Below are 14126 nucleotides of genomic sequence, written 5' to 3' on the forward strand. Positions count from 1 at the left end.
GGGTTGAGTACAAACTCTCTCCATAACTCACTCTCCAGAATCCTGGCAGAGTTTTCCTAAATTTCCTCTGCGCCTTCCCGCCACCTCCCCCGCCCCCCCCCCGCGCTTAATTGCACCTTTCCTGTAGCAGGGCGACCAAAACTGAACACAATATTCCCTCTTCTTCTTCTTCTCGAGCCCCTTCGCCTCTGCTGGGCACAGGCCGCTGACAGCACCGCGCCAGTGTTTGTTCTCAGTTCTGGGGCCAGTCTTCCTCGTTTCCTGCAGGGGTAGCCCATCTTCGAAGATCCAGGGATGAGGTCATGGAAGCTTCTGTTGGTGTTTCTATCGCCCCTGGCTTTTAGGGGATGGCGTTGCTAGCCCCCATCCGCGGCTCTCCTCCTTCCGCAGCCGGGCTTCGGACAGTCCATCGACTCACCATCGGCTGATACAACCCCAACAGTTACTCAGTGAAGGCAAGTCGCTCTTCCCCGCGGAAACGCCTCCTGTTGTTTTGCGGAACGGATTTGTGGAACCTTTACCGTCAACCAGAGATCCAAAGAGAAGCCCGGCCCACAGGCACAGCGTTTCCCCCTCAATGTCCCAGCTGCAGCGCGGCGCTCCCTCAGTACCGCTCCTACCGCAGTGCGCTCTTCCTTTCTCGCCACCCCTCCCCACCCCCCCCCCCCCACACACACACACACACACACACACAAAATCATGATCGGGTTTATCATCACCGAGTTATTTATGAAAACAGAGACAGGGCAATAGAGCAAGATAGCGTCCATGGGTCCGTGGCCCCATTCAGAAATATGATGGCGGAGGGGAAGAAGCTGGTCCTCAAACGCTGAGTGTGTGTCTTCTGGCTCCTGTATCTCCTCCCTGATGGTAGCAACGAAAAGGGGGCATGTCCCGGCTGGTGAGGGTCCATTGAAGGGTGCCGCTTTCTTGGCGATGTCCTCAGTCGTGGGGAGGCTATTTCCCGTCTTGGAGCCGGCGGAGTTTATAACGCTCTTGCGATCCCGTGCACGGCCACTCCACACCAGACGGTGATGCCGCCAGTTAAAATGCTCTCCAAGGTACAGCTGTAGAAATCCGCTGCTCTTTGGTGACATCTCCTCACTCCGGGCTCCTAATGAGGTATAGCCGCTGGCATTAATGTATCGCTCCCTCTGTAGTGCCCCTCCCACAGCGCGGCGCTCCTCTTACACGGCGGCGCTCCCTCGGTCTGGATAGAATGGTCCCAGTGTTTGGAGGTGTAACCCAGGACATGGCGCACCGTGAAATTTTGTGTCGGTCGTTTCCTTCGCTGGTGCCTTTAAGGGGAGGCGCGCCGCTGCGTGAATCCGCCCGGGGGAACGGCAGAGGCGGGGAGGGAGGGGATGGAGGAGAGCGTCGCTTCCCAGGGGGAGGAAAGGAGAAAGAGCTGGGCTTCCCGGGCTGGCGACGGGATGGCAGCCACCGAGAGAATGCAGCGGCGCCGCAGACAGTGCGTGTTCCGCCTGGGGTCCCAGCATTGCCCGTTTCGCAAATTGGCCCGCAAAATCCGGAGCAAGAGCGCCTACGGTGAGTGTATGTCGGGGTGAGGGGTGATTGCGGGGTCCCGGAGTACTCAAGCGGGGTGCCGGGAGGCTGTGGGACATCCAGCCTCCCACGTCACGGCAGAGATGTTAGTAACTTCCTCTTCCCACGGAATCTCCGGCGGCGGAGACATCGCACCCGGAGCAGACCTCCCAGCTCACCATGCGCAACACCGCCGGGTCGTTCGACCGGCAGGGTGGGGGGGGGGGGCAGTTGGTTCAGGGGGCGGGTTTAACAAACCGATGCAGCTGCCGAATCGCCGATGATTGCATTCTGGCTGCCGACGCTGGGGCCGGTGCGTATCTCTCCGGGGTAACGACGACTTCCTGCCCCTGCGTGGGAGGGAGATGCAGGCAACCATTTCCCCGGGGGAAGGGGGATCTAAAGTCACAGAAAGATCACACAAGAGGGTCTATTACTTACTGCAGCCCATCACCCCTATTGGGGCAGTGACCGCAGACAGAGTCCACTGTCCGGGGCCAGTCTTTCAACTTCTCTCCAGGTGTAGCCCATCTTCGAAGATCTTTCCTCTCCCAGGAATGAGGTCTCTGGAGCCCACGAGATGGGTTTGCTCACCCCCATGTCCATGTCCTTTCGCAGCCGGGCTTGGGACCGTCCGTGGCGGAGTTAAGAGGTTCTTTGGACGCTGGAAATGTTGGAGGAAATCTGAAGGTCAGGCGTCATTTATGGAGGGGAATAAACAGTCGATGCTTCAGGCCGAGATTCTTCATCAAAACCCGAAACGTCGACTGTTGATGTCCTCCAGCAAAGTCTGTGTGTGTTGCTTACGATGTGGAGGGGCAGGTAGTGTTGAGGAAACAAGTAGGATGCAGAAGGACTTAAGACAGATTAGAAGAATGGGCAAGAAAATGGCAAATGAAATACAATGTTGGAAAATGTATGGCCATGCACTTTGGTAATACGTAGAAATAAATGTGCCGACTATTTTCTGAACGGGGAGAAAATACTGGAATCTGAGATGCAGAGGGATTTGGGAGTCCTTGTGCAGAACACCCTGAAGGTTAACTTGCAGGTTGAGTCGGTGGTGAGGAAGGCAAATGCAATATTAGCATTCATTTCAAGAGGTCTAGAATACAGGATTTAAGGATGTGATGATGAGGATTTATCAGGCACTGATGAGGTCTCACCTTGAGTATTGTGAACAGTTTGGGGCCCCTCATCTGAGAAAAGGTGTGCTGGCAATGGAGAGGGTCCAGAGGAGGTTCACAAGGATGATTCCGGGAATGAAAGGGTTATCATATGAGGAACGTTTGATGGCTCTCAGTCTGTACTCCTGGAATTCAGAAGGATGGGGGGGGGGATCTCATTGAAACCTTTAGAATGTTGAAAGGCCGAGACAGAGGAGATGTGGAAAGGATGTTTCCCATGGTGGGAGAGTCTAGGACAAGAGCGCACAACCTCAGGACAGAGGGGTGCCCTTTCAAAACAGATGTGGAGAAATTTCTTTAGACAAAGGGTGGTGAATCTGTGGAATTTGTTGCCACATGCAGCTGTGGAGGTGAGGTCGCTGGGTGTATTTAAGACAGAGATTGATAGGTTCTTGATTGGACATGGCATCAAAGGTGATGGGGAGAAGGCCGAGAACTGGGTTTGAGGAGGAGATAGAAAAAAGGATCAGCCATGACTGAATGCCGGAGCAGACTCGATGGGCCAGATGGTCTAATTCTGCTCCTGTGTCTTATGGTCTTATGTCCAACATCTACAATCTATCTTGTGTAAAACTTGAGAGCTGGGTTGAAAGGTGCCAGCGGGGAGAGCTTTAAAGGGTCTTGAGGGGTAGGGGTAACTTTTTCACATGGAGGGTAGCAGATCTACTGTATGTGATGCACCAGCAGAGGACGTGGTTTAGCCAGCTACCACATTTAAGAGACACTTGGACAGGTACAGGGATAGGGAAGGCTTGGATAGAATTGGGACTAACACAGGCAAATGGTGGTACTGGGTCAGACAGTGGTGTTTAAGAAGCTGTTAAACGCACAGGTAATGGATATGGAGATATGGCTTGGCAGAGGTACAATAGATGATAAAAGCCATAGAGTGGACAGCCCCAGATGTTTTCCCCAGGGCGGAAATGGCTAATACGGAGGGGGGAGGGTAATTTTAAAGGGATTGGAGGAAAGGATGGGGGGGTGTCAGAGGGAGGTTTTTTAACACAGAGAATGGTGAGTGCGTGGAACGTGCTGCCAGGGGTGGTGGTAGTGACAGAATCATTACGGACATTTAAGAGACTCTTAGACAGGAACATGGATGATAGACAAGCAGGTTAGATCGATACTGGAGTAGGTTTGAATGTTGGCGCAACTTTGTGGGCCGAAGGGCCTGTATTGAGCTGTAATTTTCCATGTACTGGCAGAAGCGATTAGTTTAACTTGGCACCGTGATGAGCACAGACATAATGGGCCGAAGGGCCTGTTCCTGTTCTATCCTCCAGCCTGTGAACTGTCTCCTGTTAGATAAGCCAATCACCCCTGCTGGGCATAGGCTGGCAACGGTCCCAAGCCCGGCTGCAACAGGGGGGAGGGTTGGATATGGAACTAGCAACCCCATCCCATAAAAACCCAGAGTTACAGAAACGCCAACGGAAATCTCCTGAAGGCCAGTGCCTTATTTTAGGACCACGCCACCCGGTCGGCACGCCTTCCATTTCCCGCCCGGTGGGGGTGAATTAAAATCTCAGCTGGCCTGTCCCTGTAAATCCCCAAACTAGTGAGAGGCCTCCATTGGTCAGGGTCAACCATGGATACTGCATCCTAGTTGTCTGTGTAGTTGACACACAAGCCAGGGCAGTATGATATGGAGAGCAAGCTGTTGCCCAGGCAGCGGGCTCCCCCTCTCCACGCAGGCGATGAAGCCAGTGGAATGACAGAGACCGATACGGTTTAGCACCAACAGCATCGCAGAAGTTGAACTCAACATGGGGCTGACTGCCTTGGAGACTCCAGCTCTGGATTTTCCCTCTGGGTTTACTCCTGAAGCCTTCCGCATGAGTGGGGATAGTTCAAAGGCAGTGGAGGTTTAAGATCAGACTTTTCCTTTCCTAGTTGAGCTGCCAACCACAGCTGATGAGCCTATCTGCCTGGAGCAACTGGTTTTAAGGTGCCAGTAACCCACCTTTGCCCCTTCTGTCGGTAGAAATGGTTCCACTGGGCTTTGTAGATAAGCCACACGTGAAGGCCAGGAGCTGGACAACTGTCAGAGGCTATTTGAGTTGTACACCATTGGGAGCATTTAATAGGTGGTGGGAGCATATCCCTACTGTATACCTCATCCCAACCCCCTCCCCTCGGCTGTGACAGCCTTAAGGAACCAAACAAGCATAGGATTATAGAATGAATGGTCGGGCACGAGGGAGTGTACTTGAACAGAGAGACCTACGAGGTTGAAAGTGCCATCGCAGGTAAACAGGGCAGTGGAAAAGGCATTTGGCACGCTGACCTTCATTAGTCAGTGCACTCAGTGAAGGATGTTGCATCTGGTATGAAGGGGCCAATGCACAGGATCGGGAAAAGGTGTAGAAAGTTTTAAACTCAGCCAACTCTGACATGGGCACTAGCCTCCCAGTATCGAGGACAACCTCAAAATGCGATGCCTCAGAAAGGTGGCATCCATCATTAAGGACCCGCGTCACCCAGGGTATACCCTCTTCTCATTGCTACCATCAGGGAACAGCTGTCTCCCCTCTGCTGTCCGATTTCTGAATGGACAACAAACCCGTGAACACTACCTCGCTATTTTGTGCTGTCTTTTTGCACCACTTATTTAATTTAATTTTATATATACTTGTAATTTGTCTTTTTAAATTACTGTGTATTGCTTTGTACTGTACTGCTGCAAAACAACAAATTTCATGACATATGCTGGTGATATTAAACCTGATTCTGATTCTTAGTTAGATGAAATAGTTTAAAATTATGAAAGGTGTAGATAAGATGAAAGACTTTCTCCCAGCGTAGGGAAATCCAAAACCCACAGGCAAAGAGACCCTAGGGACAACTTTTCCCATGGAGAGGGTGGTGAGTAGATGGAGCAAGCTGCCAGGGGAAGTGGTGAAACAGGTACAATAACATCATGTAAAAGCACTTGGACAAGAACAGTGAGGGGCAGGACACGGAGGGATAGGAGCAGAATGCAGGAAATTGGGACTAGCTGGGTCAGCATGGACTGGATGGGCCAAAGGGCCTGTATCTGTGTTGTACTCTGACCCTCCGACAGAAGAAACACTTCAGCGTGAACACAAGGGATTCTGCAGAGCAACGCACACAAAACGCTAGAGCTCAGCGGGTCAGGCAGCATCTATGGAGAGGAGTAAATAGTCACTGTTCATCAGGTCTAGAAGGTAAGGGGGAAGTCACCAGAATAAGAAGATGGGGGGAGGGGAAGGAGGACAAGTTAGATGGTGTTAGATGAGACCAGGAGTGTGGGGGAGGGAGAGGGAGAGGGGGGATGAAGTAAGAAGCTGGGAGGTGATAATTGGAAAAGGCAAAGTGCTGGAAAAGAAGGAATCTCATAGGAGAGGAGAGTGGACCATCTGGTGCGTAAATTGATGGAAAGTATTCTTAGAGATGGTATATATAATTTTCTGGATAGACAGGGTCTGATTAGGAACATCAACACGGATTTGTGCGTGGAAGGTCATGTTTGACAAATCTTATTGAGTTTTTTGATGAGGTTATTAAGAAAGTTGAGGAGGGTAAAACGATGGATGTTGTCTATATGGACTTCAGTAAGGCCCTTGACGAGGTTCCACACAGAAGGTTAGTTAGGAAGATTCAATCATTAGGCATTAATATGGAGGTAGTAAAATGGATTCAGCAGTGGCTAGATGGGAGACACCAGAGAGTAGTGGTGGATAACTTTGTGTCAGATTGGAGGACAGTGTGTAGCGGTGTGCCTCAGGGATCTGTACTGGGTCCAATGTTGTTTGTGATATATATTAATGATCTAGATGATAGGGTGGTAAATTGGATTAGTAAGTATGCAGATGATACTAAGATAGGTGGCATTGTGGATGATGAGGTAGGTTTTCAAAACTTGCGGAGAGATTTAGGACAGTTAGAAGAGTGGGCTGAAAGATGGCAGATGGAGTTTAATGCTGATAAATGTGAGGTGCTACATTTTGGTAGGACTAATCAAAATAGGACATACATGGTAAATGGTAGGGCATTGATGAATGCTTTAGAACAGAGGGATCTAGGAATAATGGTACATAGTTCCCTGAAGATGGAATCTCATGTGGATAGGGTGGTGAAGAAAGCTTTTGGTTTGCTGGCCTTTATTAATCAGAGCATTGAGTATAGGAGTTGGGATGTAATGTTGAATTTGTATAAGGCATTGGTAAGGCCAAATCTGGAGTATTGTGTACTGTTCTGGTCACTGAATTATAGGAAAGATGTCAATAAAATTGAAAGAGTACAGAGGAGGTTTACTAAAATGTTGTCTGGGTTTCATCTCCTAAGTTACAGAGAAAGGTTGAACAAGTTGGGTCATTATTCTTTGGAGCGTAGAAGGTTGAGAGGGGACTTGATAGAGGTGTTTAAAATTATGAAGGGGATTGATAGAGTTGACGTGGTTAGACTTTTTCTATTGAGAGTGGGGAAGATTCAAACAAGAGGACATGAATTGAGAGTTAAAGGACAAAAGTTTAGGGTAACATGAGAGAGTTACTCTTTACTCAGAGAGTGGTAGCTGTGTGGAATGAGCTTTTCCAACAGAAGTGGTTGAGGCGGGTTCGATGTTGTCGTTTAAAGTTAAATTGGACAGATATATGGACAGGAAAGGAATGGAGGGTTACGGGCTGAGTGCAGGTCGGTGGGAATAGGATAGGGTAAGAGTTCAGCACGGACTAGAAGGGCTGAGATGGGCTGTTTCTGTGCTGTAATTGTTATGTGGTTATATGTGAGAAAGGGAAGGAGGAGGGGCATCCGGAAGAGGTGATAGGCCAGAGTGGGGATTAGGAGAAGAGAGGAGGGAGAGGGAAAATTGGATTTTAAAAATGAGCTGGAGGAGAAATCAATACTCATGCCATCAGGTTGGAGGCTTCCTAGATGGAATATGAGATGTTGCTCCTCCACCCTCATCGTGGCTGAAGAGGATGCCATGACTGACATGTCAGTATGGGAATGCGGATAGAAATTTAAGTGGTTGCCCACTGGGAATTTCCACTTTTCTTGCGGATGGAGCAAAGGTGCTGAACACCTCGGTGTGATAATACACATCCTGATATTTAGTTCCTTCCGTCACACCTTGTCCGGTCGAGAGCCAGGAGTCACAGCTCGGGATGTGGGATAGACCTTCGCCATTGGGATGAGGACAAGGAGTCCGCTCAGCGGGTGGTGAATCTGTATGATCCCTTCCCGCAGGAGGCGGAGGGGGCAAGTCGCTTTGGTGTAGAAGGAGGAGAGGTACCTGGGCATTGAGGAGAGCCAGGTTAGTAGCTGAAATTGGATTGAATGGTGCAACAAGGTCAAGTGGTCATATGGCCTAGCCCTACCTCTGTTTAATCATCCCTGGCCCTGTAAACCCCTCCACCGCTCCCTGTGACACCCACCCCACCCTCCCTCCACACTTCACTTCCCCATGATCTCCTCACCCTGCACCCTTCACAGCCACTTTCAACAAGCCGTGTTCTCTCCTGGGTCCCTCTGTTCCATTACGCTCCCTATGGCCCTTCCATTCCCAGTAGAAGTTGCCATAACAACAACCTCTCACTCAATGTTGGCATGACCAAGGAGATGATTATTGACTTCAGGAGGAGGAAACCAGAGATCCAGGAGCCAGTCCTCATTGGAGGATCAGAGGCAGAGAGGGTCAGCAACTTTAAATTTCTCTTTGTTATCATTTCAGAGGATCTGTCCTGGGCCCAGCCCCTAAGTCCCTGTACTCTCTTAGAAGTTTGCAAAGATTTGGCATGACACCTAAAACTTAGACAAACTTCTATAGATGTGTTGTGCAGAGTATATTAACTGGCTGCATCATGGCCTGGTATGAAAACATTAACGCCCTTGAGGGGAAAATCCTGCAGAAAAGTAGAGGATGTGGCTCAGGCCATCACAGGTAAAGCCCTCCCCACCATTGAGCACATCTACACAGAGCACCATCAGGAAAGCAGCATCCCTCATCAGGGACCCCCACACCACCCAAGCCACGCTCTTTTCTCACTCCTGCCATCAGGAAGAAGGTGCAGGAGCCCCTGAACAGTTATCCTGCCATCAGGCTCAAAACTAGCAGAAATAACTTCACTTGCCCCATCACTGAATTGTTCCCACAACCTCTGGACTCACTTTCAAGGCCTCTTCATCTCATTTATTCATTATTATTGATTCTTTTTATGTTGCACTTACACTGTTTGCACATTGGCTGTTGGACTGTCCTGTTTGCTGCGGTCTTTCATTATTCTATAATGTTTCTTAGATTTACTGAGTATGCCCGCAATAAAATGAATCTCAGGGTTTTATATGGTGACATGTATGTACTTTGTTAATAAATTTTACTTTACTTTATTGTCGCCAAACAATTGATAGTAGAGCGTACAATCATCAGAGATATTTGATTCTGCGCTTCCCGCTCCCTGAAGTACAAATCGATAGTAAATATTAAAAATTTAAATTATAAATCATAAATAGAAAATAGAAAAGGGAAAGTAAGGTAGTGCAAAAAAACCGAGAGGCAGGTCCGGATATTTGGAGGGTACGGCCCGGATCCGGGTCAGGGTCCATTCAGCAGTCTTATCACAGTTGGAAAGAAGCTGTTCCGAAATCTGACCGTACGAGTCTTCAAGCTCCTGAGCCTTCTCCCAGAGGGAAGAGGGACGAAAAGTATGTTGGCTGGGTGGGTCATGTCCTTGATTATCCTGGCAGCACTGCTCTGACAACATGCGGTGTAAAGTGAGTCCACGGACAGAAGATTGGTTTGTGTGATGTGCTGGGCTGTGTTCACGATCTTCTGCAGCTTCTTCCGGTCTTGGACAGGACAACTTCCATACCAGGTTGTGATGCACCCCAGAAGAATGCTATGGTGCATCTATAAAAATTAGTGAGGGCTTCAGGGGACAGGCCAAATTTCCTTAGCTTCCTCAGGAAGTAAAGGTGCTGGTGGGCCTTCTTGGCAGTGAACTCTGCTTGGTTGGACCAAGTCGGGTCATTTGTGATATCGACCCCGAAGAACTTAAAGCTTTTGACATGTTCCACTTGCGCACCACCGACGTAAATTGGGTCGTGCGGTCCACTACTCCTTCTGAAGTCAACAACCAATTCCTTTGTCTTGCTGATGTTGAGGGATAGGTTATTGTCTTTGCACCATGCCACCAGGTTCTTAATTTCCTCTCTGTACTCAAACTCATCATTACCCGAGATATGGCCTACAATTGTGGTGTCATCAGCAAACTTGTATATTGAGTTTGATGGAAACTTGGCTACACAATCACGGGTGTACAGTGAGGACAGCAGGGGGCTGAGTACACAGCCTTGTGGGGCACCGGTGCTCAGAGTGATTGTACAGGAGAGCTTGTCCCCTATTTTTACAGCCTGGGTCCTGTATGTGAGGAAGTTGAAGATCCAGCTGCAGATCTGAGTGCTCAGGCCCATGTTCCGGAGCTTAGGAATCAGTTTATTTGGAATGATGGTATTAAAGGCAGAGCTGTAGTCAATGAAAAGGAGTCTTACATATGTGTCTTTATTCTCCAGATGTTCTAAGGAGGAATGTAGGAGGAATTTACTTTGAACTTTTAAGTTAATATGGCATCTTACCTCTTCTCCTGCTGATTATCACCTTCCCCTGGTGCCACGCCCTCTTCCCTTTCTCCCATGGTCCACTCTCCTCTCCTTTCAGATTTCTTCTTCTCCAGCCCTTTACCTTTCCCACCCTCCTGGCTCTGGATTTGCAGCTTCTGCAGAATCTCTTGCGTTTCATATAAATCGTACACTAGTTTGACCTTCTCATGGGTTTGGCAGGAATGGGTTAAGTTGGAGGTTTCAGTTCATCCCTTGGGGGTTGGGGGTTGGATGATGTTACAATGAGATGGCATGAGGTTCTGTGGAGACGCCAGAGGTGGTGTTGCTTGGCGACCGTGCTCGGTTGGTGGGGCGGGGGGGGGGCGGTGCTGGCATCTCCCAGCAGTGCTGCCCTCCGGAGCTTGATTGGTGGAATGACAGGCTGGATTCCCAGGAACTGTACCATCAATTTGCAGGACATGTTGCTCAGGGTCCCGGCCTATCCATGTGTTTTTTTGCATGACTATGTTTTTTTTTCCCCTCGCTATTTTGAATGTGCTGTGTATGTCCTAGAGGAACGCTGTCTCATTCGGCTGTATCCATGTATGGTTGAATGATAATTAAACTTGATTTGATGCTGGAAATGTTGAGCAACACACACACACAAAACGCTGGAGGTACTCAGAAGTTCAGACAGGATCTATGGACGGGAGATAAGCAGTCCACGTTTCAGGCCAAGACCCTTCATCAGGACCTGAAGCACCGACTGTTATTCCCATCCATAGATGCTGCCCGACCTGCTGAGTTCCTCCAGCATTTTCTGTGTGTTGTTCCACATCTCCAGCATCGGCAACCTGTCACATCTAAAACCATCGGGCCTGGGTGTATGATGACAGGGAGGGGACGGGGGAGTGTTGGTGCAGACAGTGGGGTAGATTCCTGAGGGGCAACTCCCTCCTCCCTCTAATGTGGCTGCTCTCCTGGGAAATTCCCACCAGGAGAAGATGAAGTTTACTCCAGTGAGCACAGGTACAAAGGTACAGGTGCGTGAAAACTTTGCAGATAGACACAGACAACAACACATGGGCCACTCTCAGTCAGGCCACTGAGTACGTGCCTTCCTGGGCTAGGTTGAGTGAACTCGGGCTTTTCTCTTGGGAGCAAATGAGGATGAGAGGTGACTTGGTAGAGATGTACAAGCTGACAAGAGGCATAGATCGAGTGGACAGCCAGAGACTTTTTCCCAGGACAGAAATGGCTAATATGAAGGGGAATACTTTCAAGGTGATTGGAAGAAAGTGTAGGGGGTGGGGAGGATGTCTGAGTCAGTTTTTTTTACACTGAGAGTGACGGGTGCGTGGAACGCCCTGCCAGGGTGGTGAGGAGAGGTAGATACCATACATTAGGAACAGTTAAGTGCCTGTCAGACAGGAACCTGGATGATAGGAAAATGGAGGGCTGTGGAGGAGGGAAGGGTTAGATTGATCTTAGAGTAGGTTAAAATGTCGACACAACATCGTACTGCATTGCTACTGATTTGTATTCGACAGGAGCTGGGACATTATGTTGTAGTTGGACAGAGTTTTTGCTGAATCTGCACTTTGGAGTACTGTACTGTGCACAATTCTGCTCACCCTGTTATAGAAAAGTCATGGTTAAACTGGAAAGAGTGCAGAAGAAAATTATGAGGCTTTTGCCAGGAGCAGAGGGCCTGAGTTAAAGGCAGAGTTTAGACAGGCTAGATCTCTATTCCTTGGAACATCGAAGAATGAGGGTCAGTGAGGATATGGAACGACCTGGCAGAGGAAGTGGTTGAGGAAGGTAAAACAGTATCGTTTAAGGGGCTCTTGGATAGGTATGTACATGGAGGGTTGGGGTTCAGAGGGCTATGGGCCAAATGCAGGATATTGGGTGGGCACTGTGGTCAGTATGGGACTAGATGGGCTGAATGGCCCATATCTATGCTGTGTTGCTCTGTGACTTTATATTGTGAAAGATGGATGCCACGGCAACGCAGAGGTTAGTGTGACGCTATGACAGCCCAGGGTGTCAAAGTTCAATTCCGACATCATCTGCACGTCCTCCCCATGGAATGTGTGGGTTTTCCCTGGGTGCTCTGCTTTCCTCTCCCAGTCCAAACAAGTAGTAGATTGTCCCTTGATTAGGTTGGGGACAACTGGGGGGCTTGCTAGGTGGTGCAGCTCCAAGGGCCAGAAGATCCTATTGTGCACGGTATCTCCAATAACTGGTTAGTTTGATTTAATCTTCTCCCCTCATCTTTCCAGACGTTACGGCAGAGCCTGACAGGAACCTCTCCGACCAGTGGCATTCGTTCGATACCATCGCCAACACCTTCCCGTCACCTGAGGGCGAGATGTTTCCCCAAGTGACCCTCTCTCCTCCCCACCCCTTCGCCCAGGTGTCGATGCCATCCCAACCCATGGGCTTCCTGCCCCAGCAGGTCCAGGTGGAGCTGAACAGAGACCCCAGTCTCTCCAGCATGGGTGAGTGAGTTACCTCAGCAGGTGAAGGGCATCCCTTTAGAACAGAGACCAGGAGGAATTTCTTCAGCCAGAGTCATGGAATCAGAGAGAAATACAGTACAGATTTTTTTTTTCAGCCCAACCACCCCTCCCTCCTCCGGTCTCAGTTGGTTGTGTTCAGCCCACAACACTCCAAGTCCCTCTCCTCCATTTACTTATTCAAATGCCTCTTCAACATTGCAATTGTACCCACCGCGACCACTTCCTCTGGCAGCTCATTCCAGATACCCACCACCCTTTGTGCAAGGAAGTTGCCTCTCAGATCTCTTTGAAATCTCTCCCCTCTTAGCTCATGTCTGTCCCTTCTCATTTCGAACACCACAACCCTAGGGAAAAGCTATGACCGTCCACCTTATCCATACCCCTCACGATTTCATATACTTCTTTGAGGTCACCCCTCATTCTCCTGCACTCCAGGGAATAAAAATCCAGTGTGGCCAACCTCTCCCCATAACTCAAGCCCTCTGGTCCAGGCAGCATCCTCGAGAATCTCTTCTGCACCCTCTCTGATTGACAGCGTCTTCCTGATAACAAGGTGACCAACACTGTATACTATACTCCTAGTGCAGTCTCCCCAGCGATTTATATAGCTGCAACATACTGTCCCTACCTGTAAACGCAATGCCCTGATCCCTGGGTCCCTCCATTCCACAATATTCATCAGTGCCCTGCCACTTGGTGGTGAATCTGTGCAATTCTTTGCCACAGATGGCTGTGGAGGCCAAGTCATTGGGTACATTTAAAGCAGAGGTTACAAGTTCTTGATTCGTTGGGGCATCAAAAGTTATGGGGAGAAGGCAGGAGAATGGGGTGGAGTGGGAAAATAAGTCAACAATGATGGAATGGCAGAGCAGACTTGATGGGCCAAATGGCCTAATTCTGCTCCTATGTCCTATAGTCTTACCATGGGAACCTTTTCTCACTCTGTGCCACTGTGTTCCCCTGCCTTGTAGAGAGAGAGTGGTTCTTGCCAATTTCCTTCCCGCTGGCTCCATAATCTTATCATCTTAACACATGGCCTAGCCCTCTGGGGTTCAGTGCGTGGTAGGTGGTGATGACTGTATTTTAATTTGAAATTGTAAAGAGTATTTTATTGTACAATAGTGTATTTCTGTGATAGTGTAGTTATTTGGATATAGAACATAGAACAGTATAGCACAATACAAGCTATTTGGCCCATAATGTTGTGACAACATTTTAACTTGCTCCAAGATCAATCTAACCACCACCACCCACCCCCCCCCCGACCACATAGCCATCTATTTTCCTACCGTTCTTGTGTCTAAGAGTC

The sequence above is a fragment of the Mobula hypostoma genome, chromosome 2, assembly GCF_963921235.1.
Source record: "Mobula hypostoma chromosome 2, sMobHyp1.1, whole genome shotgun sequence".
Lineage (NCBI taxonomy): Eukaryota > Metazoa > Chordata > Chondrichthyes > Myliobatiformes > Myliobatidae > Mobula > Mobula hypostoma.